The sequence below is a fragment of the Equus asinus genome, chromosome 5, assembly GCF_041296235.1.
Source record: "Equus asinus isolate D_3611 breed Donkey chromosome 5, EquAss-T2T_v2, whole genome shotgun sequence".
Lineage (NCBI taxonomy): Eukaryota > Metazoa > Chordata > Mammalia > Perissodactyla > Equidae > Equus > Equus asinus.
Genome location: NC_091794.1, coordinates 66084902 through 66111087, shown reverse-complemented (window position 1 = coordinate 66111087; position 26186 = coordinate 66084902). Strand labels below are relative to the sequence as shown.

At 53.1% G+C, this 26186-nt stretch overlaps 1 long non-coding RNA gene across 1 annotated transcript; it reads right to left on the bottom strand.

Annotated features, from left to right (window-relative positions):
* Positions 1-543: 543 nt before the first annotated feature.
* LOC139045300 (uncharacterized) lies at positions 544-22221 on the bottom strand. Its single transcript, XR_011503365.1, has 3 exons — positions 15041-22221; positions 5103-5678; positions 544-1726 (listed from the first exon to the last, which is right to left on the bottom strand). It is a non-coding gene; the product is annotated as an uncharacterized lncRNA (long non-coding RNA).
* Positions 22222-26186: the final 3965 nt, after the last annotated feature.

The following is a 26186-nucleotide window of genomic DNA, read 5'->3' as shown; positions in this document are numbered from 1 at the left end:
CAAGAATGAACACTGACTGGGTGTTCACAGCATGTCAGCACCGCCCTAAGTCGTGCATCATGTCAGTTATTCCTACAATGAGCAACAGTATCCCTGTTTCACAGATGAGGAAACCGAGGCTCCTCAGGGTCACTTGTGGGTGAATCTACACATCCTCCCCCACATTAAACCACAGGCAGCTTGAAGGTGGGAGAATTGCACACCCATGTTCACACCAGCATTATTCACAAGAGCCAGAATGTGGAAGCAAGCCCTGTCCATTGCCTGATGAGTGGGTAAACAAAATGTGGTATAGGCACGCAATGGAATATTATGCAGCCTTAAAAAACAACGAAATTCTGACACACACTACAGTGTGGATGGGTCTTGAAGGAGCCAGTCACAACAAGACAAATACCACATGGTTCCACTGATAGGAGCTCCTGTAGCTGTCAGACTCAGAGCCAGAAAGTAAAATGGTGTTTGTTGGGGCCCAGAGGGGAGTTTGAGTTCACCGGCGACAGAGTTCCAGTTTGGAAAAATGAACAAGTTGTGGAGACGGATGGTGGTGACGATTGCACAACAATGTGAATGTACTTGATGCCCCTGAACTGTACAGTCAACAATGATTAAAATATTAAATTTTATGCTGTATATTTTACCACAATAATTTTTTTTTAAAAAAAACAGTTAGAAACAGAAAGTAAAACAGAGGTTCCCAGGGGCTCGGGGGAGGGGAAGGGTGAGTTTGCTGGAGATGATGAAAAAGTTTTGGTATAGATAGTGAGTGACTGTTACACAGCATTGAGAAGGTGTTTCATGCCACTGCACTGGACAATGATGGATGGTTAGATGATAAATATTATGTTATGAATCTTTTACCACACACACAGAGAGGTAGGGAGACCCCGTGCCCCTCTGAGTCTATGCACCCGGAGAAAGTCTCAAGTAGAGCCTGGACACAGCAGGTGCTTGAGAACATGTGTTGGTTTGAACATGCTTCTTTTGGAAGGGAACAGAAGCCTTCAGCCTGGGAGAGGGTGAGCAGGTCGGGATGCTACCTTGACTCAGTTCTGTGGCCAGTTCTGGCTTCCCTGCGGTCAGAGGTTCCATGGATGTGTGCACTCCCCCAAGACAGAGACAGAGACTGTGATAACATAATTAGAGAGCTGCTATTAATTGCTAGCCATTTTACATGCACATAAGAAGAGCTAACAATTATCAAGTACTTATTCTATGCTAGACACTCTTCTAAGAGTTTTTAGGAGAATAAAAACTTCTTCTAAAGCCCTGATGACATTACCTCTCAGACTGTTATGATCGCAATCCCCATTTTGTGGTTGAGAAAACTGAGACATAGAGAGGTTAAATAACTTGCCAAAGGTCACAGAGCCAAATCTCAGCCAAACCCAGACTTGCTCCCAGGCGGTCTGGTTTGCTTAATGATCGTGGTTTGTGTCTCTTCATTGCGCCGTGCAGTCCTGGTGTTTCTGCATTTCCCCAAGCCCGGCCCAGGAGGATGTGGAAAGCTTCTTCAAAGGGAGGAGGCAAGTCAGGAGCAGGGCTGTGGAGGCAGGAGTGAGGGCTCTGCACTGGGTACCAACCTAGGCTTGGGCGTCACGCAGACACGGTTCAAGGCCTCGCTTGGCGTTGCTGGTTTCGTGACCCTTGATGAGCTGCTTGGTCTCTGTGGCCCTGTGTTCTCCTCTGTAACGCAGCCACAGCAACAGCATGCCTCTCCCGGGTCCTGAGGGATGAAGCCAGTCAGTAAGGTGCCTGAGCACGAGCCCTGGGGCCCGCGAGGCAGGGGGATCATGCGGCTGACTTCCTGCAAGGATCTTGGGCAACTTCAGTTTCCTCTCTGAGCCCCTCTGATCTCAGTCATGAACAATGACAAACCCACCCCACAGCTTTGTTGTGAGGGTTAAACAAACACCGTACTTTGTATGCATCTCTATTTGTAATTCTAACTCGTTTTCCAGAAGCCTTTAAGGCAGCTAACAACAACACAAGAGTATTTTTAGCTTGAGAATGAAGAAATTGGGGCAAAAAGAAAGAGATAGCAAGAAAAAAGGAGAAAATTAGAGATTTGGGGCAGGGCCTGGCTGCCCCGGCCTGCCTTATGCACTCAGAACTGTTTGGCGTTGTCTTCTGGTGTCCTGCCTCCTCCCAGTGAGTCTGGCTACTCAGGATGTGGCAAGTGACAGCCTGGTCAGCATCAGAGGCAAGAGGGACTGTGGAGGGCCTCAAACCGCCTCATCCTGGAGACAGGGGAGTGGGGAGGGGTCTGAAGGCTCAGACCTCAGCCTCACTTCAGAGGAGCTCAGACTATTTGTATCAGTAATGCTGGGCTTCTGAGTGAGACTCCCCTGAAGGAAGGGTCCCACTGTGAGAGAGAGAGAGGGAGGGAGAAAGAGAGAATTGCTTTTAACAAAAAGGAAAGCACCGATAACTAATTCCTTCATTTTACAGAGACAGATACTGAGGCCCAGAGAGGAGACAACTAAATTTGATTGGCTGTTTCTATCTTTGCAAAGACTTCTCATATGGAGGAATCCACCGAACCCAAGGTAAATCCTTCACTGATTGTCTCCACTCCGCAAACATTTCCTGAGCCCCGTCTCTGTCCATGCCACCATGCCAGGGACTGAGCTGCAAGTAAGACACCTTTCTGCCCTTAAGGAGCTCACGGTCCAGAAGTGGGGTCAGGGGCCCTGGACGCAGTACAAAGGGCTATCACAGCCTTGGAGCCCGTGGGCGGGAGCCAGTCCCATTTGAGGGTCCAAGACAGCTTCCAAGATGGGGGGGACGCTGATTAATGTCTCGAGAGGAGAGTAGGGTTTGTCGCACAGCCAGTGTGAAGAGAGGTGCACCCCGCGTCCCCAACCTCAGCACTCCCCACATCCCCTGTCCTTGCCTCTGGGACTGGTTGACCGTCTTCTCTGCCAGGCTCTCCCTGGTTTGTGGGGAGGATCCTCGTCCATTCGCCGTGCTGTACGCGATGCCCCCAGCACAGGCGAAAGAGAGAAGGAGGGAAGGGAGGAAAGAGGGAACTCCAGGCAGAAGGAAAAGCACGTGCAAAAGCCAAAGGTGGGGAGCACTATGACTCTGAGAGCCTTAGGTGTTCTGGCTGGGCCCAGCCTCAGCAGATGACTTGAGTTCAATCAGACAGTGGCTGGATTTCATTTTGCAAATGATGAGAAATCAGGTATTCTGATTTTGGATTCAGAGAATAGGGACTCCTTGGCAGTGGGTACTGTTATGGTAGCAGGTATAATGTCCAAGGATTCTGGAAGCTCGGATTTGGAATGGACCTCAGGGCCCTTCATCTGACAGGTCATGAACAGGATACAGTGAGCAGAAGATGTGGTTCCTATCCTCCAGCACCCTGGCCATCCCGGCACTGTTGTTAGCTGCCTTGAATACTGGCAGGGTGTGTTACAGGACGCATCTTCTGGTTCTCCCCAGATCAAAGCGGTCCATAGTTACCAAGAGTGTTCACCTTGTGTGGTGAGTTTTACATACTATTATTTCATAGACCCTAAACTATGATGGATTATAAGACACAGCCTCATTTCAGAGGGGCCGTGGGCTTCGGGCCTCCTTTCTGTTCCCTTTTCTCCTTTTCTGTTGTTGCATTAACAAAACATGTGCATGCTCGTGCCCCTGGTAGAGCTCTCTGCTGTCACCCAGGTGGCTCTGAGGCCCATGTGGCAGACAGGGTGAGTCAGACTGGTCAGTGGGAGAAACCCTGGTTTGAAATCCATGGGGATCTGCCTGCTTCTTGTGCTTGGGCTTAAGAGGAAGATGGGCATATGTGATCAGATAGAAACTAGCAAGATAATGGATCAAGAAACATGTGTGGGGTCTGGCTCATTCTTAGACATAGTAGCTAATTTTCATGGATATCCTGGGAGGTAGATTTAAGAGCTGATAGGGACCTTGGAGTCCTCACATGCGGTCCCTCATGTATCAGGGGAAGAATAAAGGCCCAGAGTCATGAAGGGGCCTGACTGAGGTCGCATGGCTCGAGGCAAGACCAATGGCAAAATGCATCCCAATGTGCTTCGGGTCGTGGCAGACCCTGGAAAGGGTGGCTGAGCTGGCTGCTTCAAGGAGGGTGCAGACGGCAGTTGCATGCCTGCCTCCCCGCCCCAGCGACCCTGCACTCCCCCTGCTGAAGCCACTCACTTCCTCCCCTGGACACTGCCCTGGCCGTGTCCTCTGGGCTTCTGCTCAGCTGTTTGCATCAAGTTCACCCTGTTTCTCCTCCCCTCTGACCTGGAGCCCTGGCCCTTCAGGTCGGTCTTTCGCCTCAGGAAAGAGATCTTGCCTTATACCTCTGTTGGAGTCCTGGCTCCCGCCGTTTCCATCCAGCTGGTTCCCAGAAGGCTGGACCTGGTGCCCACGCCTTCTTCCCTGGCCCTTTCCCATCTCCCACTGTGGGGCCTGCTGATATGCTGCCTTTCCAGCCACTGCGGTGCCCTGCCAGCCTTGCCAGGCCACCCGATGGGTGATGGGTGTCTACTCTTCAGGCCCGAACTCCCCATTGGTGCTACAACTCGGGTGTTTGGGGTCACCAATGCTTCCTGCTCTCGGTGTCCTGGCTTTCCTCCCCCAGCCCAGGCCTGCCTCCCCCTCATCCTCACTCTCGAGGTGGCTTTTCAAGCTCCTATATGTTTGATTTTTGCTTTTTGAAAACTGTCTTCCCTCTTCCATTCACCAGTGCTTATTGGGTTATTGACCCTCAAAGGCAGCAGTTCTCAAATGGAACGTGCTTTAGAATCAGCCGGAGAGCTTGGTAAACAGCCCTGCGCCCAGCAACTCTGGTTCACTGGCTCTGGGGACTGGGCCTTGCAATCTGCATTTTTGTGAGGCTGCCTGGTAATTTTGAGCAGATGCTAAGAGAACCACGCTTGGAGAAGCCATGCTCTTCTGGAGAAAGGAGGCCCTGTGGCAGCTAATGAGGACAGCAGGAATCCCCCAGATGGACAGTTTGCATGGTGATGTTAGTTGGTCTATGCCACCCTTGGGTTACAACAAAAACAAAACAAAACAAAATGCACCAGTGAGCTAGTATAAACGATAAGGACTTTGGGTCTGAGAGTCGGGGGCTCACTTACCAGCTAAGGGATCTGGGACAGGCCCCCAGCCTTTCCAACGCTCTGTTCACTCCTCTGCTCTGTGGGGATCTTAATTCTTGCTTCAGAGCCTCGCTGGCAGCGCTGAGTGTCCAGTAAGAGCTCAGGAAGAGACGAGGCCGTGTGTTTTGATCTCTCACTCTTTACCAAGAAGTGGATCAAGGGCTTTCTATGCCCTGTTCCATCTAATGCTCACGGCAGCCAGTGTGGCTGGGCACCGATTCCTCCACCTGGAGGCTCACGGGGTTACGTGACTTGTGCAAGATTGCTAAACTAGTGGCAAGGCGGGAATTCAGACTCAGAATTTCAGACTTTAGAAATGGAACTCTGGAGCCAGCCCTGATGGCCTAGTGGTTAAAGTCCAGCGTGCTCCACTTTCGTGGCCCGGATTTGGTTTCTGCATGCAGAACCACACCACTCATGCTGTGGCAGTGACTCACATAGAAGAACTAGAAGGACTTACAACTCTATGCAAGCATGTACTGGGTCTTTGGGGAGGAAAAAGAAGAAAAAAGGAGGCAGATAGGAAACAGGTGTTAGCTTAGGGCGAATCTTCCCCTGCAAGAAAAAAAAAGAAAGAAAGAAATAGGACTCTCACTTGCTATGATACTGTGCCACTCAAAGACATAACCGATGGATCTCTGTTCCCTGACCTCACACTGTAGAAAGGTTGTAGGTCTGAGGATGTGGAAAATGGCAGACCTGCTCCACTGCTGAGGGCTGGGGACCTTGGGCAAGCCTTCTCCCCTCTCTGGACTGAGCGGCTGTGATTCTGCATCTCGGCGTGGGCTGTACAGCAGGCTGTGGGAACATCCACTGCGAGGTCCTGACAGAAGCAGCTGACGAGTTGGGGAGCAGAGGAGGAATGTGGCATCTCCTCATCCCCTGCTGCTGGCCTCCGGCCCCATTAGCAAGGGCTCCCCGGGCAGGTCCACTCTGCCCTTCCTCCCCCTCAGCTCCGGGTTCCAGTGCACACTACAGAGACAGGCGTGAGTGGGAGTCCCTGTGCCCCTTGGTGGCAGGAAGGGACATCTGCTCCCAGAGGGTGTGGCATTGCCCAGAGGGGGTGACCGTAGATGTGTGATGTCAGCCTCCCTTTTCACTCCCAGTGCCTGCCATGGTAAAGGGAACATCAAAACAAGGAAAACGCCCAAAACAGTAACACGGGCTGGCCACATACATCATTTGCTTAGGCCTCCAGAGGGGAGATGCACTCTTCCTACTGGCAGCGTCAGAAACACCCGAGGCCAGGACCCCATGAGGTCCGAGGAAGGGGAGGCCCTAAGCCAGGCTCGATGTGGCACAGGGCAGAGGTTACAAGCGTGGGCTCAGAGGTCGGCACCTTCGGGCTCCTGGCCTTGCTCTGCCACCCACTAGCTGTGTGAGCTTGGGCAAGTCGTTTGACTGTTGAGTGTCAGCTTCCTACTTGTTAAAATGTGGGTTATAATGATACCTGCCTCCTAAGCCAGTAGGAGGAGTAAACACACATAAAGAGAGAGGTCTGCCCCGTGGTCAGTGTGCAGGGAACACGAGTTCTTGTTCAAGCCAGAGCTGACCACTGAGGGAGCTGACCCCTTCCTCTTCATCTAACCCAGTTTTCCCAACTTCACCAGCAGTTGCTGACTGCCAGGTCCGTTTGGGCATTAGGTACGCAGAGATGTGTGAGACAATGCTTGCCTCAGCGAATTCACAGTCTAAACTTCCTGAAATCCTTGTTGACCTCACCACCCATACACTAATAGCAGTAATGAGAATAATAATACTGAACACCTGTGCCATTTACTGGACAATTATCGTATGCAAGCTCAATGCCAGGCAATGTATATACATTATTTCCAACATTCGCAACCATCGTTGTTATGGACATACATGCACACGTATTACTCTTCCCATTGATGAGGAGGCTGAGGCTGGAGAAGCAGGGGTGATTAAGCTACTTGCCGAAGATTCTGTGGCCATAGGTGGAGAGCTGGGGTTCCCATCCAGGTCCTTCAGATTCTGACGCAGCCCTCTCCCCACCAGGCTGCTTCCCTGTGCTGAACCACCATGGGCATAAAGCTTTACAGATAACCGGCATTTCCCTGGGGACGCATTTATCCCACAACCACCCTGAGAGGCAGGGACCTTTATTATCAGACCCATTTTCCAAGTAAGGGAACCAAGAGCAGGTGAAGTCATTTGCCAGCTGTAGCTCAGCCAGAGTTATAAAGACGCTGCGTGTCTCAAGATCAGATGAAAGGCGGCTCTGAGGCTGCTGCTTGGTGAGAAGCCTTTTGCAGAGGCGAAAAATATGTGCAAACAAAACCAACAGCTTTCTTTATGTTCCCCAAAGTTGCTAAAAATGCCTGCGGGTTTGCACACAAGCAGACGCTGTGCTCACAATGCTGTGTGGCTTCTGTCGTTGGCTCTGGCAAGAAGAGAGCTGGCAGGTATTTCTCACATCTTTGTCAATCGAGGGGAGGAGTTCCAAAGTAGTCCTGGGGTGTGGATTTCTGCCAAGTCCCCTTTGATTTGTTATTAAGTTAGGAAAAAATTTAAAAGACACTCCTGGATGAGCCTGTGGTCGCTTGAGGTAAGCGCAGTGTGGTAGAAGGCGCTTCCCCCGTACTTGGAGTCAGACAGCCCTGCGTCCGAATGAGGCTCCTTTGCCTGCAAGCCCTGTGACCTCGGCCAGTTTCCTTAGCCTCCGTCAGCTAACCTCAGTCTGCCCATATGTAAAATAGCTCATACCTTCTGCAAGAACGAAGCTCCACGAAGGCAGGGATGTTCGTCTGTCTGTTTGCTCCTGTGTTCCAGTACCTGACGTAGTAAGTGCCCTACTTAGTTGAATGAATGAATGAATGAGTCAATGAGTGAGTTTCTATCTTGTAGGGTTGTTGTAAGGTTGAAATAAGATCATGGATATGAAATTGCTTTACAAACTGCAAACTGCTATACAAACGTGAGGATTTGTTATTATACAGAACTTGGTCTGGGTTCTAGCAAATAAGTTTATTCAGCCAATCAGTCAGTGCTTGCTTAGTGAGTTGTTCTTGGGCCTGGTGCTGGAATACAAAGCAATAGGAGACCTGGTCCCATCCTCTAAGGGCTCACAGTGCAGAAGGAAGATGCACAACTAAATCAAGGACTGCCACGCAGTAGAGGTGAGCACACGGTGCTGCGGGAGCAGACAGAGAGAGCGACGGACCCACACTGGAAAGCGGGGGTGGTCAGGGAACTTTCTGGAAAAGTTACTCTGGGACAGTACCAATCTCAAATCTGTTGTCAGACTTTTCCTAGCAAACTTTGGCCTTTGGGCCACTGGGCTTCCTTATTATACCCTCTTAACATCCATATTGTCCTTTGCATTAGAGGCACACCCTGACATACGTTTTCTCTTTTTTCCACCTGACTCATTACACTGCTGGGCAAAACCCCAACTCTGGTTAAAGGTGACTCTCCACCTCGTCTGCTGCCACACCTGGGCAGTTAACCGTGGCCTGAAAAAAACACTCAAACATGCCAAGTGTTGCCTGGCAAGCTACTGTATTTTTTCTCTGGTCACTTTCCCATTCTGCACTATTTCAAACTTTCTCTTCTATCCTCCACTTCCAACCCTTCCTTCCTCATCATCACTTTCAGCTGAAGACCTAGCTTCCTACCTCCTGAGGAAACAGAAGAGAAGTCCCCGTGCTCGCAGGACTTCCCACCAAGACAGAGCCCAGCGGAGGCTGGCCGTACTCTGCCCAAGTGCGGGGGCTGGTGGAGACTCTCCAGCAGGCAGCTGGAGAAAGGGCATCCTTCCCCCTCTGGAGGCGTGAGAGAGCTCCCTCCTGTTGACTCACTGGGCACCTGGTGGGGTGAGGCTGGAGGTGGAAAGGTTACTGGGAGTCAGAAAGAGCCTGGTGGGCCAGGGTATCAGGAGGGGCCCCCTGGAGGAAGGGAAGGCATCTGGATGGACATGGAAAGACAGCAGGGCCTGGGCTTGTGGGCAGGCAGTCCCCATGGGGGAGAAGAGTAGAAGCCATATCTTTGTGGCCATATCCAGGGCCTGGCTTAGAAAGCAGTCACCGAGTACACTGAGAAAGAGGATGGTTTCTGGAAGAACACAATCCATGCAGTCCACCGTACCCCCGCTACAACAGAACTGTTCACGCATCTCCTCGCTCCGTTTGCCCTTCATTCCTCTGACAAATCCTCGTGGGAGGCTGTGGCGAGGCTCCTCCTCTGGGGGAATGCACGCGTGGAGAGGAGGCAGCTTCTTCCCCAAACAAACAGGAGAAGAGAAAGCCAAGAGAAAGTTGGTTCGCTTACTAAACATGGACCACACGCTGACTACCGATGGCTGGCAGTAAAGGAAACTGGCATGGAGCTCAGGTCCCAGGGAGGGCAAGGAGGAAAACACCCAGGAGCCAGAGAGAAGACAGAGGAGCCAGGGGAGCTGTGGGTGAAGATGCACACGGTGAAGCGGGCGGCCAGCTGAGGCCTCCCAGGGAAGGCGGCCTGAGCAAAGCTGTGAGGGAAGCTGACGAGCCTTGCAGCCTCGTAAGGCGCCAGGCCCTGGAGGGTCTCAGGAGCAGCAGGGAGTAGGGAGGGTGCCCAAGGGGGAGGGCAGGAGGAACACACGGTCTGCGGGGTGCCACGGAGGGGATCAATCCTACAGGAGCTTCCGGGCTGTGGTGCTGACTCTGGCTTTTATTTTGACTGTGACGAGAGCCATGGGAGGGCTCTGAGCAGAGGAGTGAAATGGTCTGCCTCATGTTTTAACAGGATTTCTCTGGGGACTGTGTTGACAACAGTGAAGGGAGACAAAGATGGAAGCAGAAGACCCACTGTGAAGACTTGGTGACAACCAGGTGAGAGGGGACGGCGCTCAGACTTGGGTGGCAGAGGAGGTAAGACGTGGTCAGACTCTGAACATCTTTTGAGGGAAGAACCAACAAAATTTGCTGACAGATTGGAAGGGCAATGTGAAAAAGAGAGAGGAGTTAAGAATGACTTCAAGGATTTTGGACCTGAGCAAATGGAAAGAGTGAGCTGTCATGAACGGAGGTGAGAAAGACGACAAGAGAAAGGATTTGGGGATGTTTGGTGAGGTAGGGGTCAGGAAGCTGGTTTTTGTCAGCATGTTCAATGAGAGATGCCTGAAGACACCCATGGGATGTGCTGAGCAGCAGGGGAGAGGCTGGGCTGGAGAGACACTTGGGACCAACAGTGTATAGATGGTATTTGAAGCCAGGAGGCTGCAGGAGGTCACAGAGGAGTGAGGGTGGGGACGGAAAAGAAGAGGGCTGAGGACCGGGCCCTAGGCCTCCTGTGCAAAGTGTTGGGGAAGGTGGAGAGTACTCAGCAAAGGAGACCGAGGTGAAGCCACCAAGATAGGAGGGGAATCCAAAGATCGCTGTCCTGACAGCCAAGTGCAGAAAGAGCTTCCTGGAGGAGGAAGTGAATGGTGTGTCCAGTGCTCTGTCAGCTCCGTTAAGATCCAGACTGAGACTTGACCATCAGATTTTCGGAGAGGGGTCACTGTTGACTTTAACAAGAGCCCTGTGGAGGAAGGGCGGGGGTGCGAGCCTGACCAGAGTGCCTCCAAGAGCAAGAGAGAGGAGAAGATTGGAAATTAGGGCGGGTACTCGACTCTGAGGAGCAAAGCAGCAGAGTGGCAGACGGAAGAGGATGTGGGCTCAAGAGACGGGTGTGTGTGTGTGAGAGAGACATATCAGCGCGCCTACATGCTGATGAGAATGATCAAGTCTTGAGGAGACCTTCAGGATGCGGGTGAAGAGGAGAGACTTGCTGGAGCCACGGCCTTGAGAGAATGAGAGCCGACGGCATCCCGCGCCCCGCGGAGGAGGGGCGTTTGCTGGGAGCACAGGCACACAGACGTACAATGGAAGAGCGGTCCCCGCAGAGGGCAGAGGAGGCGGGGTGGGGCGTTCCCAGAGCCAGCACAGGGTGAGAGACACCCACGTTCCATAGCAGGGACGTGTGCAGGCATTTGCTCTCGGCTATTTACATATATTAGCTTCAAATTCTTGCAACAACCCAATGAGATAAATGCTGTCACTGTGCCCAGTTTAGGTAGAATACTGAGGCATAGCAATGTTCAGAATTTTGCCCAGTCACACAAGTAGCAATCGGCATAGTCTGGCTGATGACCCCTGCTCACTCTACCAGGATGAACGGAGGGACGACGGCTCAGCGGCAGCTGGATGAGAAGCTGCAGAGTTTGGTGAACCCAGAGCTGCGAAGAACTGACTGGTTTCTCCTTCTGAGATGTCTGCTCATTTGCAGGGCACTTTTCAGTCATTCCCAACCGAGTCAGGAGGCCAGCAGGCAGAGGTGGGGCCAGGTCAAGCTCCCAGTGTGGCCTTGGTGCAGTCCGAAGTATCGTTCCTCCCCACGGCCATACATTTTCCATTGATTCCCACAGGGATTATGGTGGCGTTTCCTCTCCTTTCCCTTCAAAGACACTCCTAGGAGCCTGAGCTCCTGGATTGCAGTCCCCAGTCTTCCTGAGGAAGGGAAGGGAGGGAGGACATGTTGAGGTGGCGTAGAACTGGTTCTGACGCTGGCTGGCTGACTCGCTGCAATCCTCTGGGCCTTGGCTGCGCGAGGCAGACAGGCCAGGCTGGGATCTTCGTTCATGGACTCCTGTGTTCCGTCAGCACCCGGGTACCGCATGCAGCTGTGTGCCGGCATAGCACAGGGCACTGAGATATGACCACCAGCACGAAGGGTGCGTCCTGCCTTTGTGAGCATGCAGTCTGTGGGGGCAGGGTGAGGGGAGGCACTGACAGCCACACGATTCTAAACGGGATGCACGCTCTGAAGGAATTTCCCAGCATGCTGTGAGAGTCCCCTTTCCTGAGCACTTGTGTAATGTGTGGGAAATCTGACTGAGGCTTGACCACAAAACGAAACTGTCTTCATTCATTGTTCATTCATTCATTCCTTCAAAAAATTGTAACGAGCACCTGCCTTCTGGAGCAGTGGCTTTGTGTTTTGCATTCCCCAACGAAGGGATAAATCAAGGCTGATAGGAAGATATGACATGAAATGGGGCTGGGAACAAGTTTATTTGGTCAACCAAATTCAAGAGACATTCGCTATGTTTTGCTGTGGGCCCGGCGCTAGGACATGAGTGTGTCGGGGTCAGGACGTGATGGTGTCTGCCCTCAGGGAGCTCTTGGGGAACCCTGGGGTCTAAGTCTTGGGCAGAGGGGAGTAAGCTGGACCAGGGTGAGCCCACTGGGGTTTGAATCTGGGCTTCACCACACAAGAGTATAAGACCTAAGGGGAATTTTGAAACATTCTGTAGCCTCCATTTTCTCATCTGTATATAAAAATGAGGACATTTCTCAATATTATTATATACTGTGCTAAGCACTGAGCGTGCACTACTTCATTGACCCACATAACAGCCTTAGAGGGATGTTCTTTCCTTTCTCCATTTAACTGATGGGGAAACCGAAGCTCAGAAACGAAAAGAGATGCTGATGTCATAATGCTGCCAAGGGCTCTCTTTTATTCTCACAAGATATAGGACAGGTGGCTGACAGAGACCCCACAACCCTCAGGCAACGTGGGCTCCAAACTTGTCTGATCCATCATCTCTCTTGGAAACGCTACGAAACATGTCCTCATCGATCTTGTTTATTTAGAAACAAAGACCTGTCCTACCATCCGTCTACATGGCAAAGATTCACTTCTTATCTTGGATAAAATCAAATATACATAAAGATTGCATCTAAACATAAATACAGATACAATTGCTCCCTGCCCCCCAGTGAGTCACTGAGCACTTGGAGACCATGCTCCCAGATCACTTCACGGGGGACAATGGTGCCCAGAGAGGCCAAGCAACTTGTCCAGTTGCTCAGTGGCAGTAGACCGCTGGGGAGATTTTGCCCCCAGGTGACACTGGGCAATATCTGGAGACATTTTTCATTGTCGTGACTGATGTGTGGGGTGAAAGGGATGCTGCTCGAACCCAGTGGTAGAAGCCAGGAATTCTGTTAAGCCAGGAGCCCTACAGTGCACAGGACAGACCCCCACAGCAAAGGATTACCCGGCCGCAAATGTGAATAGCGCCAAGGCTGAGAAACCCTGGTCTCAGCCCTCTGGGGCCAGGTGGCCTGAGTGTGAATCTGGGCTCTGTTGCTGGCTGGCAACCGTGAGCACATTACTTAACCTCTGACCTCCAGTTTTTTCGGCTGAAACGGAGGTTAATAATACCAGTGTGGGAAGACGGTGGCATTAAATGAGACCCTTTCTATGCGAAAGGCCAAGGGTTAATTCTCATCTTGTTCTCCCACGCCCCTGTCCTCAGTGGTCTCAGCTCTTCCGTGAAGTTGACTTATTTCCCAGGGCGACTGGGAAGGGTCGGCCGAAAGCCGCCAAGGGCATTGGAAGCTACACAAGCGCTCTAAATGCTAAGGAGCCAGGCCAATCGGTCAGAAAGTTCCAACGCGGGTTTCCATGTTGCAAGACCTGAGGCAGCGCCCAGGAGAGGGCGCGAGCTGGGGGTGTCTGTGAGCTGCGGGTGCCAGTGGGAGGGGTAAGTTCAGTCTGTCTACAGCAGGGCGGCAGCCTCCCTCCTTCTGTCCCACCTCTTCTCTGAACATTTCCTGTTCCACTTCTTGGGACTGTCTCTCCCTTCTTTCTTTCCTTTCTTGCCTCCTTCCTTCCAGTGAACAGACTTCAGACACCGTAACACAGAGACAACCCAGTCCTGACCGTCACCGGCAGACAGACATAGAAACAGACCCTTGCAATCCGTGTCCTGGTACAGAGGGGCGCCAGGAAGGAGGTGGTCCAGCCTATCTGAGAATGGAGAGAGGGTTTGGGAAAAAGGTTCTTGGAGGTGTGGCTGGAGCTGTGAGACCCAGCCCCCATCTCTAACCAGGTTAGATGCCTCTGCTACCAGGTTGTCAGTAGACTGTAGGCATCGCGTGGGCAGGGACTTCTATTTTGTTCCCTGTTGGAGCCTCAGAGCCTGGAATGGTGCCTAGCATATGGTGGGCACTACTACATATTTGTGGAATGAATAAACAGTGTTTAGAAATTTGCCAAATGGGCCTGGGAGAGAAGGGAAGGGCATTCGGAGCACGGGGAACAGAACTAGCAAAGGCAGGCAAAAGATGAGAATTATGAAAGATATAGGAGGAAATGCTGGGGATGGTTAGTGAGCTGGGCACGTGGCACCAGCCCAGGGCTGGTAGCAGAGGCCTTGCATGTGTGCGGCAAGTCATTGTAAGTTATCCGAAGATGAGAGGATATTTTTTTCAGGGAAAGGATGCATTAAGAAAGAAAGAGTTGGGAAGGGCATGACAGCACTCATTCAGCAACATTTACTGAGTGCCTGTGAGGTTCCAGGCACTGCGCTAGCCTGGGAGAGAGATAGCAGGGGCCAGAACCAGTGGGGATGGGACTCAGGAGCTAAGCTTCGCACAGCACTGAGTGAGCGCCTGCTGCCTGACTGGGGGTGGGCTGGAGGAGGCTGCTGGGGGAAGGGCCAGTCAAGCAGGACTCTGTGGTTTTATGCCACAGGAACTGACAGGGTGCTGGAGTCATCGAGGAAAATAGAGACTACAGAAAGAAACGGGTTCGAGTAGAAAGTGCACCGTGTGACTTTGGGCCAATTCCTTCTGTGAGCCTTAGTTACTATTTTTAATAGTAACTAATAATAATAACATTATCATGATTACAAACCAGGCATAGGAGCTTTATGTACCCATTTCATTTAATCCTTATAACATTTCTGCAAAGGAGATATTCTCTCCCCCATTTTACAAATGGAGAAATTGAGGCACAGAACTTTAAATGATTTCCCAAGGTCATAGAGCTAGTAAGACGCTGGGAGAAGCAACAGCGGCATTGAAGGACGTCAGACTCCCAATCCATTCCTTTCTCCCTCCACCCAGCTCAAAGAAGCTCACCTCAGACACTGGCCTCCAGGCCACCAGCTTAATCTTGAGAGGTCCAAACTGCCGCTGGAGCCATCCGGGCTCCCCGGGTCTGCGCTGGGGCAGCGGGTCCGAGCCCCCTGCGGCTAGAAGCTGCGCTCTTCTCAGGACCATTCCCCACAGACCATTCCCTCGGTGGAGCCTGGAAAGAAGGTTAAAGGCGACTTCTGCACGTCAGTCAAGAGGCTCCTTCTTGCGAGTGTGACATCTTAGCCTGAGCGAGGCTGTGCCCATCTCTAACACAGGGCGGCTGCCAGCGCGTCTCGGGAGGAGCCGGGAAGGACTGCAGGCACCTGCATGGGGCTTCTCGCGTGGCGAGTGCTCGGTCCACGGAGGAGGCACTGGAGGGGTGGCCGGGCCCACAGGCCCCCGGGAGGCAGTTTGCTCTCCTTCAAACCCCAGTTCATCACAGCTCACACCAGCTGTGACATGTGGGGCAGGTCTTAATCTCTTAGTGCCTTGGTTTCTTGATCTGTAAAACTGGTGTAATAACAGAATCTACTCTGTAGGGTAGTAGCAGAGATGAAAGGAGTGGAGATGAGAGATGCCTGATGCACTCAGAACACCGCCTCCTACCTCCCCAGTGGAACGGCCCAAGGACTCCTGCCCATGCTGTTCTCAGAAACCAGCCCCCCCCACAAAGGAGGAGGAGTCATTGCGAGCAGGCTCCGAGGAAGAGGAAGGGAATAGTGGCTTTGATTCATTCTTTTCTCCAACGTTTTATTGAGCATTTAATTTGCAGCATGTCAAACACTTAGGTGCCAGGGAGGCTCCACAAGCAAGACGGCACCACACCCCAAGGAGCTCGAGGTGGAAAACGAGACCGGGGTTTAAGGAACCGAGAAGCCCGGCACGTTGGGTCACAGCAGGGGAGAGTCAGGACTTCTGGTTGGGAATGGCATTTGCAAAGATACCGAATGTTCACGCTTTGCCTTGCACAGCTATTTGCATTCAGTAAGAGGAAATTGTGGGTTTTATTACCAAAATGGTTGATTATGAAAATGATGAAGATAATGATGTCCTTGGAAATGACTCCAGCATGTGAAGGTGGAGGAGTGGAGAACGATGGGAGAGGAGGCTGGGAGTGGGGCAAGCAGAGTCTGGGTCCAAAAGGTCCCAGTGAGCCAGACAGGGAGTTTAAATTTCATCCTGGAAGCAGCAAGGCCCCTGGGAAGAATTTCAAGCAGGAGAGGTGGGTGGCCAGCTCTGTTTTAACGAGATCATACTGGAGGCTGGGTTGAGGCTGGGTTGGAGAGAGGTTGCCTGGAGTCTGGGAACGTTAGAAAGGTAACTGGCAGCTGGCCTCACTGGGGGGCAGGGGAAAGGGGGCACCACCTCACCTGGACTTGAGATGAGCTGTGTCACATCCAGGCCTCAATTCTATCAACTTGAGCTTAGTGTATATGAATCCAAAAGGGAATAATGTCCACTGACTTCCCAGCTGTGTCCAGGAATGAAGATTGGCAACCTGGTCCCTCTCTTTTCTGAGGCCCTGGGCAGCCAGAGGGCTAGGGTCATGGGCTTGGCTGTGGTAGGCAGAATAATGGCCCCCCCCAAATACGTCAAGGTCCTAATCCCCAGAATGTGTGAGTATGTCACTTTACATGATAAAAAAGACTTAGCAGATGTGATTAAGATAAGGGTCTTGAGATGGGGAGATTATCTTGGATCATCCCAGGTGAGAGGATGCTGCACTGCTGGCTTTGAAGACGGAGGAAGCGGCCTTGAGCCTGGGCACGTAGGCACCTCTAGAAAGTAGAAAAGGAGCACAAACAGAGGCACTCTCAACAAGAATATACACCTATGTGCTGGGGGGCTTTGGGAAGGGAAAAAAAAATGAAAGTGGAAAAGGCAAAGAATGGGACCCTCCCCTGCAGCCTCCAGAAGGGCCGGCTCTGTCTGTCGGCACGACTTCAGCCCAGTGCCGCCGGCTCTGGACTTCCCACCTCCAGCAGCAGCACAAGACAGCATGCGGCTTTAGGCCACCAAGTTTGAGCTCATCTTAGGAATTGAAAGGAGGGTGTTCTTCTTCTTCCCTTAGTTCCTGCCCAGGGCCAGGACTAGCTGGAGGGGGACCATCAAGGAAAGCTCCAAACCGTGTTTGTCCTGGAGGCTGAGGAGACGCGAACGGGTGAGAGAGGGAGGAGAGCGCACAGATGCAGTGCAGACACTGCCCTGGAGAGAACGCTGCTCCGGGCCAGGCTCGTGCTGGGCGCTCTCATGGACTGCCTCGCTCTCCTCTCAATAACCAGGGGGAAACTGAGGCACACAGATTTTAAGTAACTTGCCTGAGGCCGCACAGCTATAAGCGGCAGAGCAGAGACCTGCCCCCGTGTGCCGCTGGAGCCCACGCTCTTTACCTTGCACTGTATCCTAGGAGGAGCCGGGGGTGGGAGGAGGCACTGTGGGGCGTTCCTCGAGTGGGAACCTGTGTCACCAGCTGCCCAAACTTCTGCTTGCCCGAGGTGTCTTGTCTCTCCCCGTTTCAGGATAGTGGCGAAGGAAGGGGAATTCCCTCTCTGTCTCTCTCTGTCTGTATAACCCTTGACCCCTCTGCTGGAGCTTTCCCTGGAAAGGATGTGACCCAAGATGAGACATCAGGAAAGCAGGTGTGTCTGGCGGTGTTTGACGCTCAGCAGTTCTGTGGCCTTGACTTCATCCTGAGCTATCAGAGTGGGCAGGAGCATATTTCAGACGGGGAAACTGAGACCCAGAGTAGGAATTGTCTTGCCCAGAATGGTTTCTGCAAGGGGCAGTTTTCCACCCTTAGGAGGCCTCTTTGTCATGGACTATGGAGGTGGCAAAAGAGATACAATGCGTGTCTATAACCAGGCTCTGCAGTGGCGTGTGATGCGGCTTTTCTGGTCTGCCTCAGTCACAGATTATGATAAAAATTCCTGGTTCAGCCACTTAACTGGCTGAGTGACCCTGGGCAAGTTATCCAACCCCTCTGTGCTTCAGTTTCATCATCTAGAAAATGGGGATTACCTATGTAAAGTGCTTCCTGCTCTGGTGGATGAGGCGGGGGCAAAGAGGCAATGATGCCAGTACCCAACACTTCCAAAACAGGGAGCGCTGGATGGGCTCGGACCTGACGCCGAGCCCCTTTCAGTTCTTTTTCTCCTCTCAGTTCTTCTCCCCAGAGTTTTCACAGGAATTGAGAATCATCAGAGAGTTTGGTCACATCCGGTTCCACCTGCCCCTGACAAGGGGAGCGGTGAGCCTTGGGAGCATCTAGGGGGCCAGGGCTGCACACTCAGGGCTGCCAGCTCAGGGGGAGGTCCGGGTTTGCTGCAGGGGGGGGGGGGCGGGGGGGGGCAGCCAATGAGGGGAGGAGCCAAGGGAAACCCCTCCCCCGGGAGGTGTGGGCCCAGCCTTGCTCCTGTCCCGCTCCGGTTTCACTCTCTCTCTTGGGCTACAGAGACATCCGTAAATGATGTGCCCTCTCTTAATGACTGCAGCCACCATGTGCAGGGGCTTTGACAGGGTTCACTTGGTGAGCCCACCAGGCCACTGAGGCAGTAATGCCTAGCCCATTTCAACAGTGGAAGAAGCAGGAGCCCACACACTCTGGCCCGCAGGCTCCAGAGGTCCTGCTCGGTCTAGCACTGCATCCCTCCACGCTCCCTCACTCATCCCACTCCCGCCCCCTCCTGCTGGGCTGCCTCCGTGCTGGCCCCAGACAGGCCCTGTGCTGAGGTCCGCCCCCCTCGCACGTGTCCCCCACCCTTGTGTCACCTCTCTGAGCCCTTTCTTTAAGGTCAGTTTGAAGCTCCCTGCTTCCCCTCCTCCCTTCCACCAACCTTCTGAGCAACTTCTGTCTCCCTCCTCGACAAAACCTCGAACAGACCCCTGCACCCGCCTTGTTGTCAGAAGGGACAGCGTGGCCAGGAAGGGATGGCACTTGTTAACGCTTGCCACATGCTGTCTGCTGTGCAAAACAGTTTGCATGTATCACTCCATTTGATTCTCTTGGGAGGCAGGTGCTATCATTGTCCCATTTTACAGATGAGGAAACTGAGGCTTAAAATGTTTAGGCTACCCACCCAAGATCACAGAGGCAGGGAATGGAAAAATGTGGACCCAAACTCAGGTCTGTCTGAGCCTAAAGCTTGTGCTCTTTACCGCACGATTTGGCCTCCTGCTCTCTGGGCGCCCCTCGCCAGGCTGGCCCTGTCTCCCTTCTAGGTCTCATCTCCATGGGCCCTCCTGTCATTCACTCCAATTGACTCCCCATGCATTTTCGTTCCTCTGGGCCTTTGCGCATGCTATTCCTTCTACCTGGAACACCTTTCCCTTTCTTTTGTGCCATCAAAAGCCTTCCCAAGCAGGGAGCCCTTTCTCTGGGAGTCCCTCCTGGAGGCCCTGGCGGCTCCCACCTCCGACTGTGGAGAGAGCCACTTCCTTTCTGCTGGCCCTTGCAGCGTGGGGCGTGCTTCTCTATGTGACTGCAGCGTGCTGAGTCTGTGCTGGTGTCCAACTGCCACACATTAACTGAGCACCCATTTCGTGCCTGGCACTGGGGGCTCTTGGGACATGGGGGTGAGCCAGACAGGTGTGTCTCAGCTGTTGCAGCGTTTGCAGCCTGGGGGCTGAGGAACAGGTCCACGCTCAGGACCACAAGGCGGCCTGAGTCTTGTGGTGGGGCAGGATAAGGGGCTTCAAGTGCTCCCAAGAGGAGCATCTATCCAGGACTGGGATGGGCAGCAGGGCTCCATGGAGCAAGTGGTAGTAAACCAAGGTGGAGAGAGTCAAGCCAGGAGGGGGTGAAGGGGGAAAGCAATGTCTCAGGCAAAGGGAACAGCCTGTGCAAAGGCCCAGGGGTGATAGAAAGCTAGGTGAGATCAGAATGCCACAGAGATTGGCATGGCCGGAAAATAGAGCATGCAGGGCAAGTGTTGCAAGAGCACTCTGGAGAGGCAAGCTCCGACTCTGGCCAAAAAAGGTTGCCGGAATCTTGCCTCTCTCTCCCACTCATCTGTGGGCTCAGGTGGCTTAGAGGACAGTGTGGCATGGGAGTTAACAGCCTGGCCTTGCAGCCAGCAGACCCAGGTGTGGCTTGAGTGACTTCAGACAGCTGCTTACCTGTTCTGGGTCCTACTCTCATCTTTTAAATGGGAATCATCATACCACCCCCTCCGAGGGCTTGGCGAGGACTGTGTAACGGAAGAGGATGAGCACAGTCTCTGACCCACGGGAGCAGCTGAATGCAGGGCTGCTGCAGCGATGGCAAGAACACACGGGAATGTGTTAGACACCATGTTGCTGTTGTCACCAGTATTCTTACCATTATTTTTGTTGTTGGATCTGAGTCGTCTCTGCCTCTCTTATGGATGGCACCAAGGGCTCTGTTGCCTACCCAGCTCTGGGTCCTGGGGAAGGAGCTGGCAAGATGGCGAGCGCCAGGATCATAGAACAACCCCTTTGCCCTCCGCAGCTGTGCGCGGGCCAGGGAATGAGAGGTCTGTAGCCCTGTGGACTAGTCTGGCAGGGGCTCCGGACACAGAATCCGGATGCTATGTGAACACCCCAGCCTGCCTGGGAAAGCTGCCCACCAGCCCGTCCCCCTCTGCCCTTATATGGCCTTCCCTTTCTTGGGGAAGAGTTGAACCTTCTCAGGGTTGGATGTTCTCGTCCCCCTGCAGGACGCCAGGACGCCTGCTGGGGTGGTGATTCTTTTCTTGTGGGCATTCCCATCTGATCAATTTTCTGCCCTCTCTGGCTGCTCTGAGCTGAGGGCTGCCCCCTAAGAATGCATCACCCAGACCCCCTTGGGCTCTCAATTCTGGCCGGATCTGGCCACAGGGAAGCTGCAGCAGGAGAGAGGAGTGTACAGGGCGAGAGGTCAGGCATCCATCCCTCTCTCCGTCTGCTCCTTCTTCCACTGTCCTGACATTGGCTGTGACCAGGACAGCTGTAGCTCCCTGGCTGCTCCTCCTTGGCTCCGGCTCTCAGGCCCCCCAGAGCACCTTCCTTCTCTTCTGCTTGATCGCTAAGAGGGGTGTGGGCTTCCCGCTGCTCTAGGCCCGGGGGGCTGCCTTGACCTCTCTTGCTGGTTTCCTTGACCTGCCCCCACCTCTGAGCACAGCCCTGCTCCGTGCTGTTGCTGTCGCTGTCACAGGCTGCCTGTCTCCCGCTGACTCCCATCAGTGTTCCGCGGAGGCTGTCCAGGCTCCTCCAAGAGACCCTGCCCAGCCAGGACCAGGGTGCAGGGCTGCCCCTCTTCTCCTCTCCTGTAACCTGGGTGCCTCCTAAGAGGGCAGGCCAGGGTCCCACATGGGCACTCGTCCTGGAGGGGTTGGAGCTGCCTGTGGGACTGCAGAGGAAGCCAGGATTCCATCACAGAGGGCCTCAGGGGCCGTGGGGGAGGATTTGGGGTTTTAAGAACAACAAGCTGTGGCAGATTTTTGGGCTGGGGATTGCCATCCTCTGGTTTACAAATGTAGAGGATTTATCTGCTGAGAGGTTCTAGACGGTCTGTGTAGACCCAGGGAAGCTATCTGGGGTGCTGGGGCAGTAGTTGCCCTGTGACATTATGGGGCTCTGCCACCATTAGAGACATCTGCCACCTCCACTGTGAAGCCTCAGCTGGTCACCCACGACGGGTTGAAGGCTTCCTTTCTGTGTGTTCACAAAACTTTGTCACAGCAGCTATCACAGTCGCCCCTCCTCCTGTCCGCAGCGCGCCTCTGCCTCAGCGCCCGCTCACTCCCGGGTCCCAGCACGTGCAGGGCCTGCACACAGAGGGTGCGGTAGGGCTGGCGCTTCGCTGAACTGGTTGGGACTGTCTACCTTCAGTGCAAACGCCTTTGAAGGTGCCTCCTGTTACAACATGAGTAACTGTTAAGGGACGCCCAGCGTCAGATCAGCTTGCGCCGCCTTGTCAGGCAAGGAGAGACAGTGGACATTGGCTGCGTGCTTCCCCACGCCGCCTCGTCCAGTCCACTTGCCAGCCCTGGGAACAGGCAGTCCTGCCCCATTTCACAGAGGGGAAACGGAGGCTCAGAAGAGTGGTCTAACTTGGATCAGGTCGCCCAGCTTGTGAGTGACAGAGCCTAGGTGCCAACCAGGTCTCTCTGTCTCCTAAAGCTGTCAGCGGAGCCCAACGCCGCCGGGAGAACTGGACCAGCCTGCTCAGGAAACTGGCCTGGAAAGGTACACTTTTGTTTTGTTTTGTTTTTGCTGAGGAAGATTGGCCCTGAGCTAACATCTGTGCCAGTCTTCCTCTATTTTGTATGTGGCTTTCTGTCACAGCATGGCTGCCCACAAGTTGTGTAGGTCCACATGTGGGAAGCAGACACGGGCTGCTCAAGTGGAGCACGTCAAACTCAACCACTGGGCCACGAGGCCGGCCCCTGGAAAGGTACCTTTTAATAACAATGAAGGAACAAAAGTTCAACAGTTGTGCCACGTCGCTTTGCGGATGTCAGCTGCCACTCTGCTGCAGCTGAGGAGACGTGCTCTGGAGTATCAGGCTCCTCTCTGCGGGCTGAGGACTTTGCGCGACCACTTCACAGCTCCTCCTCAGTTTCAGCGTCCTGCCTCTAAGAAGCTCCTGGACCTTCCGGGTCTTGGATAGGCTCTTCTTGTACACGTCTATGTAGTTCCTTGTGATTTCCTACACACACACACACACACACGTGTATGTGTGTATATATAGCTTAAGCCTTGAGAGTTCTGGAGCCATCTCCAGGAGGGCCTGAGCACTGTCTCCTCCTACAGAGAAGGCTTGGCGGGGCTGGATGTGTAGACTTGTTTTTAGTAGCCTGGAGTGGGAAGGGCCAAAGGGTGAAAGCTCCAGAGGGACAGTTTTTAGACTCTCTTCAGAGTCAGCCTGAGGAAGAACTTTCTAGCAGTGAGACTTTGTCCAGGAGGCAGCAGGCTCCTCGGGAACCTGCCGGCACAGGCTGGGAGAGGCAGCCCTGGAGGAAACCAGCCGTAGGGGGAGCCGGGAGGGGTGGGACTGGCTGTGAACTGACAGGCCGCTTCGTTCCGGGGCTGGAAGCTATGTGATGATGGCAAACCCTCCGCTGATTAATTTCCTCCGGAGTGCTTGGCCCATCACATACGTGGCCTCATTTAATCTCTGTGGTAGCCCTGCAGGGTAGATGCTGTCCAGTTGGTGCGTGAGGAAACAAGCCTTAGAGAAGTTAGGTAACTTGCCCAGGAGGACTTGGCAGAGCCAGGATTTGAATGTAAGCTGAGTCTGACCCGAAAGCTCCATTTAATAAGGCAGCTGCCACCACCTCCCCCAGGACTTAGGTTCCTACGAGCTTCACCCAAGTCACCAGCACAACTTAGTTCATTTTGTTTTGCTTTTGCGTGCCTCAGTTTCCCCTCCAGGGGAAACTACCCCTTTGATGTTGGAAGTCAGCCCGCAGGCTAGACCCATCAGACTAGTCTGCTCTGGGAGAGTGGGGGCCTGGCCTGGGGCACAGACAGTTCCCAGATTGTTTGGTCTCTCCTAAGCTTCCCTTTATCTCCTTCTAGAAGGAGTCCATTGTTTACCAGCTTGTTACTGTGGCTCTGGGTGCATTATGGATCCAAGCAGGTGACACGGAGCATGGAGCCGCAGCCAAGAGAAGGTTTCAGAAAGGTCTGTGTCTTCAGTTTCAGGTCTGATGAAAGGAACAAACAAACAAATCTAAATCCAAACCCAGCAGGCTGCCTGTGGGGAGTCTGTGACACCGCGTCCAGGCCAAAGCCAGGGTGGGCGGAGAGGGACGCTGCAGGCCCGAAACGGGAGGCCATAGATCCCCTCGCGTACAAGGGTGTTTATGTGACATGCTTTGAAACGTGTGTGTCTCTTTTTTGTGTGTTTATTCCTGAGACTCTTTTTAAAAGCAATGTAGAAACTGTACTTTAAAATACTTTATCCCTGGATGATATTTGAGGCAATTCCACTTAGTTTAGTTAAACTCAGCCAGGATTGACTAAGCCTCTCTTGTACCACGCACTGTGCTGGGCGCTGGGATCCAGGGACGCAGAAGGTGTTACCCTGTCCTGAGGTGGCTCAGTGTCTGTCATGAGAAAAAGATGCACAAATAAGGCCCCCAGAGTGCCCGTGGGGCTGGAGCCGTTTCATTTGCATGTAGCTGGGACCTACTGGAGGGGAAGTCTGAGTTCTTGGTGGGAGGGGTCGAGAAGGGTCCTCAGAGGCAGATGAAGGTGGAGCCGCCAGTCCCAGGCAATGGGGAGAGAGCTGGGGGGGGAGGGGGTGTCATCTGGGGGTCACAGACGTTTGGCCTGCCCGAGGTCATACAGTCAGAAAGCAGCAGCCTGAGGATTTGAACCCAGATCTCTCTGATTCCTCTCCACCCCAGCGAAGAGACCTGCACATTAGAGTGCTGTGACTCAGTGGGAAGGCTGTCCGCCTCTTCAGAGCCTTCCTGCCCCTGGAGGACCCGCCGAGTCCCACGCGCCCCTGGAAAGGCTCTTTGTACCGCTGCTGAGGTCTGGGAAAATATGCGCCTCCATACATACGGCTGGGTATGGTTTCATGGAGCTCTGCTTTCTCTTCAACAATATGAACACGTGCACTCATTTGTTTATTTGCTTATTTGTTATAAAATAAGGACTTCTGATTTCTGTCAAGACTGTGCTTGGCAAAGGAGCTAGAAGGAACAATGAAACTGTCTTGGAGGGCAGAGGGCAGATTTTAAACTCCATTTTACTTCCCATCACACATAGGAGGTACTCAGGAAGTACTTGCAGAGCTGGCCCGGCTTGGCTACTCTCCTTCACGGAGCTGTGTTAGTCAGCTTTGCCACAAGGCTGGTATGTGACAAACCGCCCGATACTGAGCAGCTTACGGTTACCAGTGCTGTTCCTCGCTCATGGGTTTCAGGCTTGGTGGGTGGCACGGTGCAGGTGCAGGTTGGGGGGCATTGGCTCAGGTTGGCCTGCTCAGCTGCCTCATTCCGGGGGCCAGGCTGAAACCTCTGCCTGGTTGCTCTTCTCCCAGTAAACGAGCACGTGAGCAGAAAGAATGTGATGAAAGAGATGCTGCCTTGAGATCTCAGCCCAGAACTGCCGTCCGTCACTTCTACCACCTTCGTTGGCTCACAATGAGTCAGTGGTCAAGCCCATTATCACTGGGCAGGGATGTATATTTGTTGCCTCTTGTGTGACGCCCTACAGACTCTAATGGCAAAGGGTATAATGCTCACGCAAGGAGAGCATGAAGACTGGAGCTTCAGAGATGGACTTGATTTCAAATTTGAGTTATTCTCTACCTGATTTGGGACTGGAGAAATCACTTAACCCTTTAGAATCTCTGTCTTTCTCATATATCAGGTGCTTACAATATGCCTTTCACCGAGCTTAGCATTTTATGAAGATTGCTATAGGGAGGTAAAGTAGGGGTTCAGCCCCATTTAATGAATGAGGAAACTGAGGCTGAGTAAGGTGACTTGCCCAAAGTCACATGGCCGCATCCGGAGTTCCCTGGCAGGTTCTATCTGCCACCTCTACTTAACTGAAAGAGGGTGTGTGTGCTGTCTGCCACTCTCAGGGAGCTTGTTTCAGGTGAATTTCTGTCTTTTCTCCCCTTAAAGAGTCCTGGAAACTCTCAGGTCTCTGGACTTTCATTTTCTGATGAACTTTACCCCGTGGATAACCCGCTGATGTGGCTGGCTACCACCACCCAAGTTTCAAAGTTCATTGTTGGTAAAGAAAAAAGTCGGGGCTATTATTAGCCGCAATTGGAGGGTGATCGCACTTCCCAGTCACGAGTCTTCAGGAAGAAGGACACTTGAATCAAAGCCTGGGTGGTGGTGGTGGGGCAGCGTGTGTGGGCCAGAGGCAGGTTTCGTAATTGTCATGCCTGTCGGGCGAGGCTGGGGCCTCTGCTGCCAGATCGCTTTCCTCTCTGGAGCCAGCTGCTCTGACACCTCTGGGGAAGGACAGCTGGCAGCTTTTTGCTAGAGTTTACTCACAAGGCATGGAAGATACTAGTAAGAGCAAATCTTGGATCCAACAGATCTGATTTGAATCAAGCCTGTGCCTGATTGGCTGGGTGGCCTTGCCCCCTGCAGTGCTGTCCCCTGTGCCTGCAGTGCCCCTCCTTCTCTGGGCCACTCTCCACCTGAATGTCCCCTCATCCCAGAGGTCTTCCCTG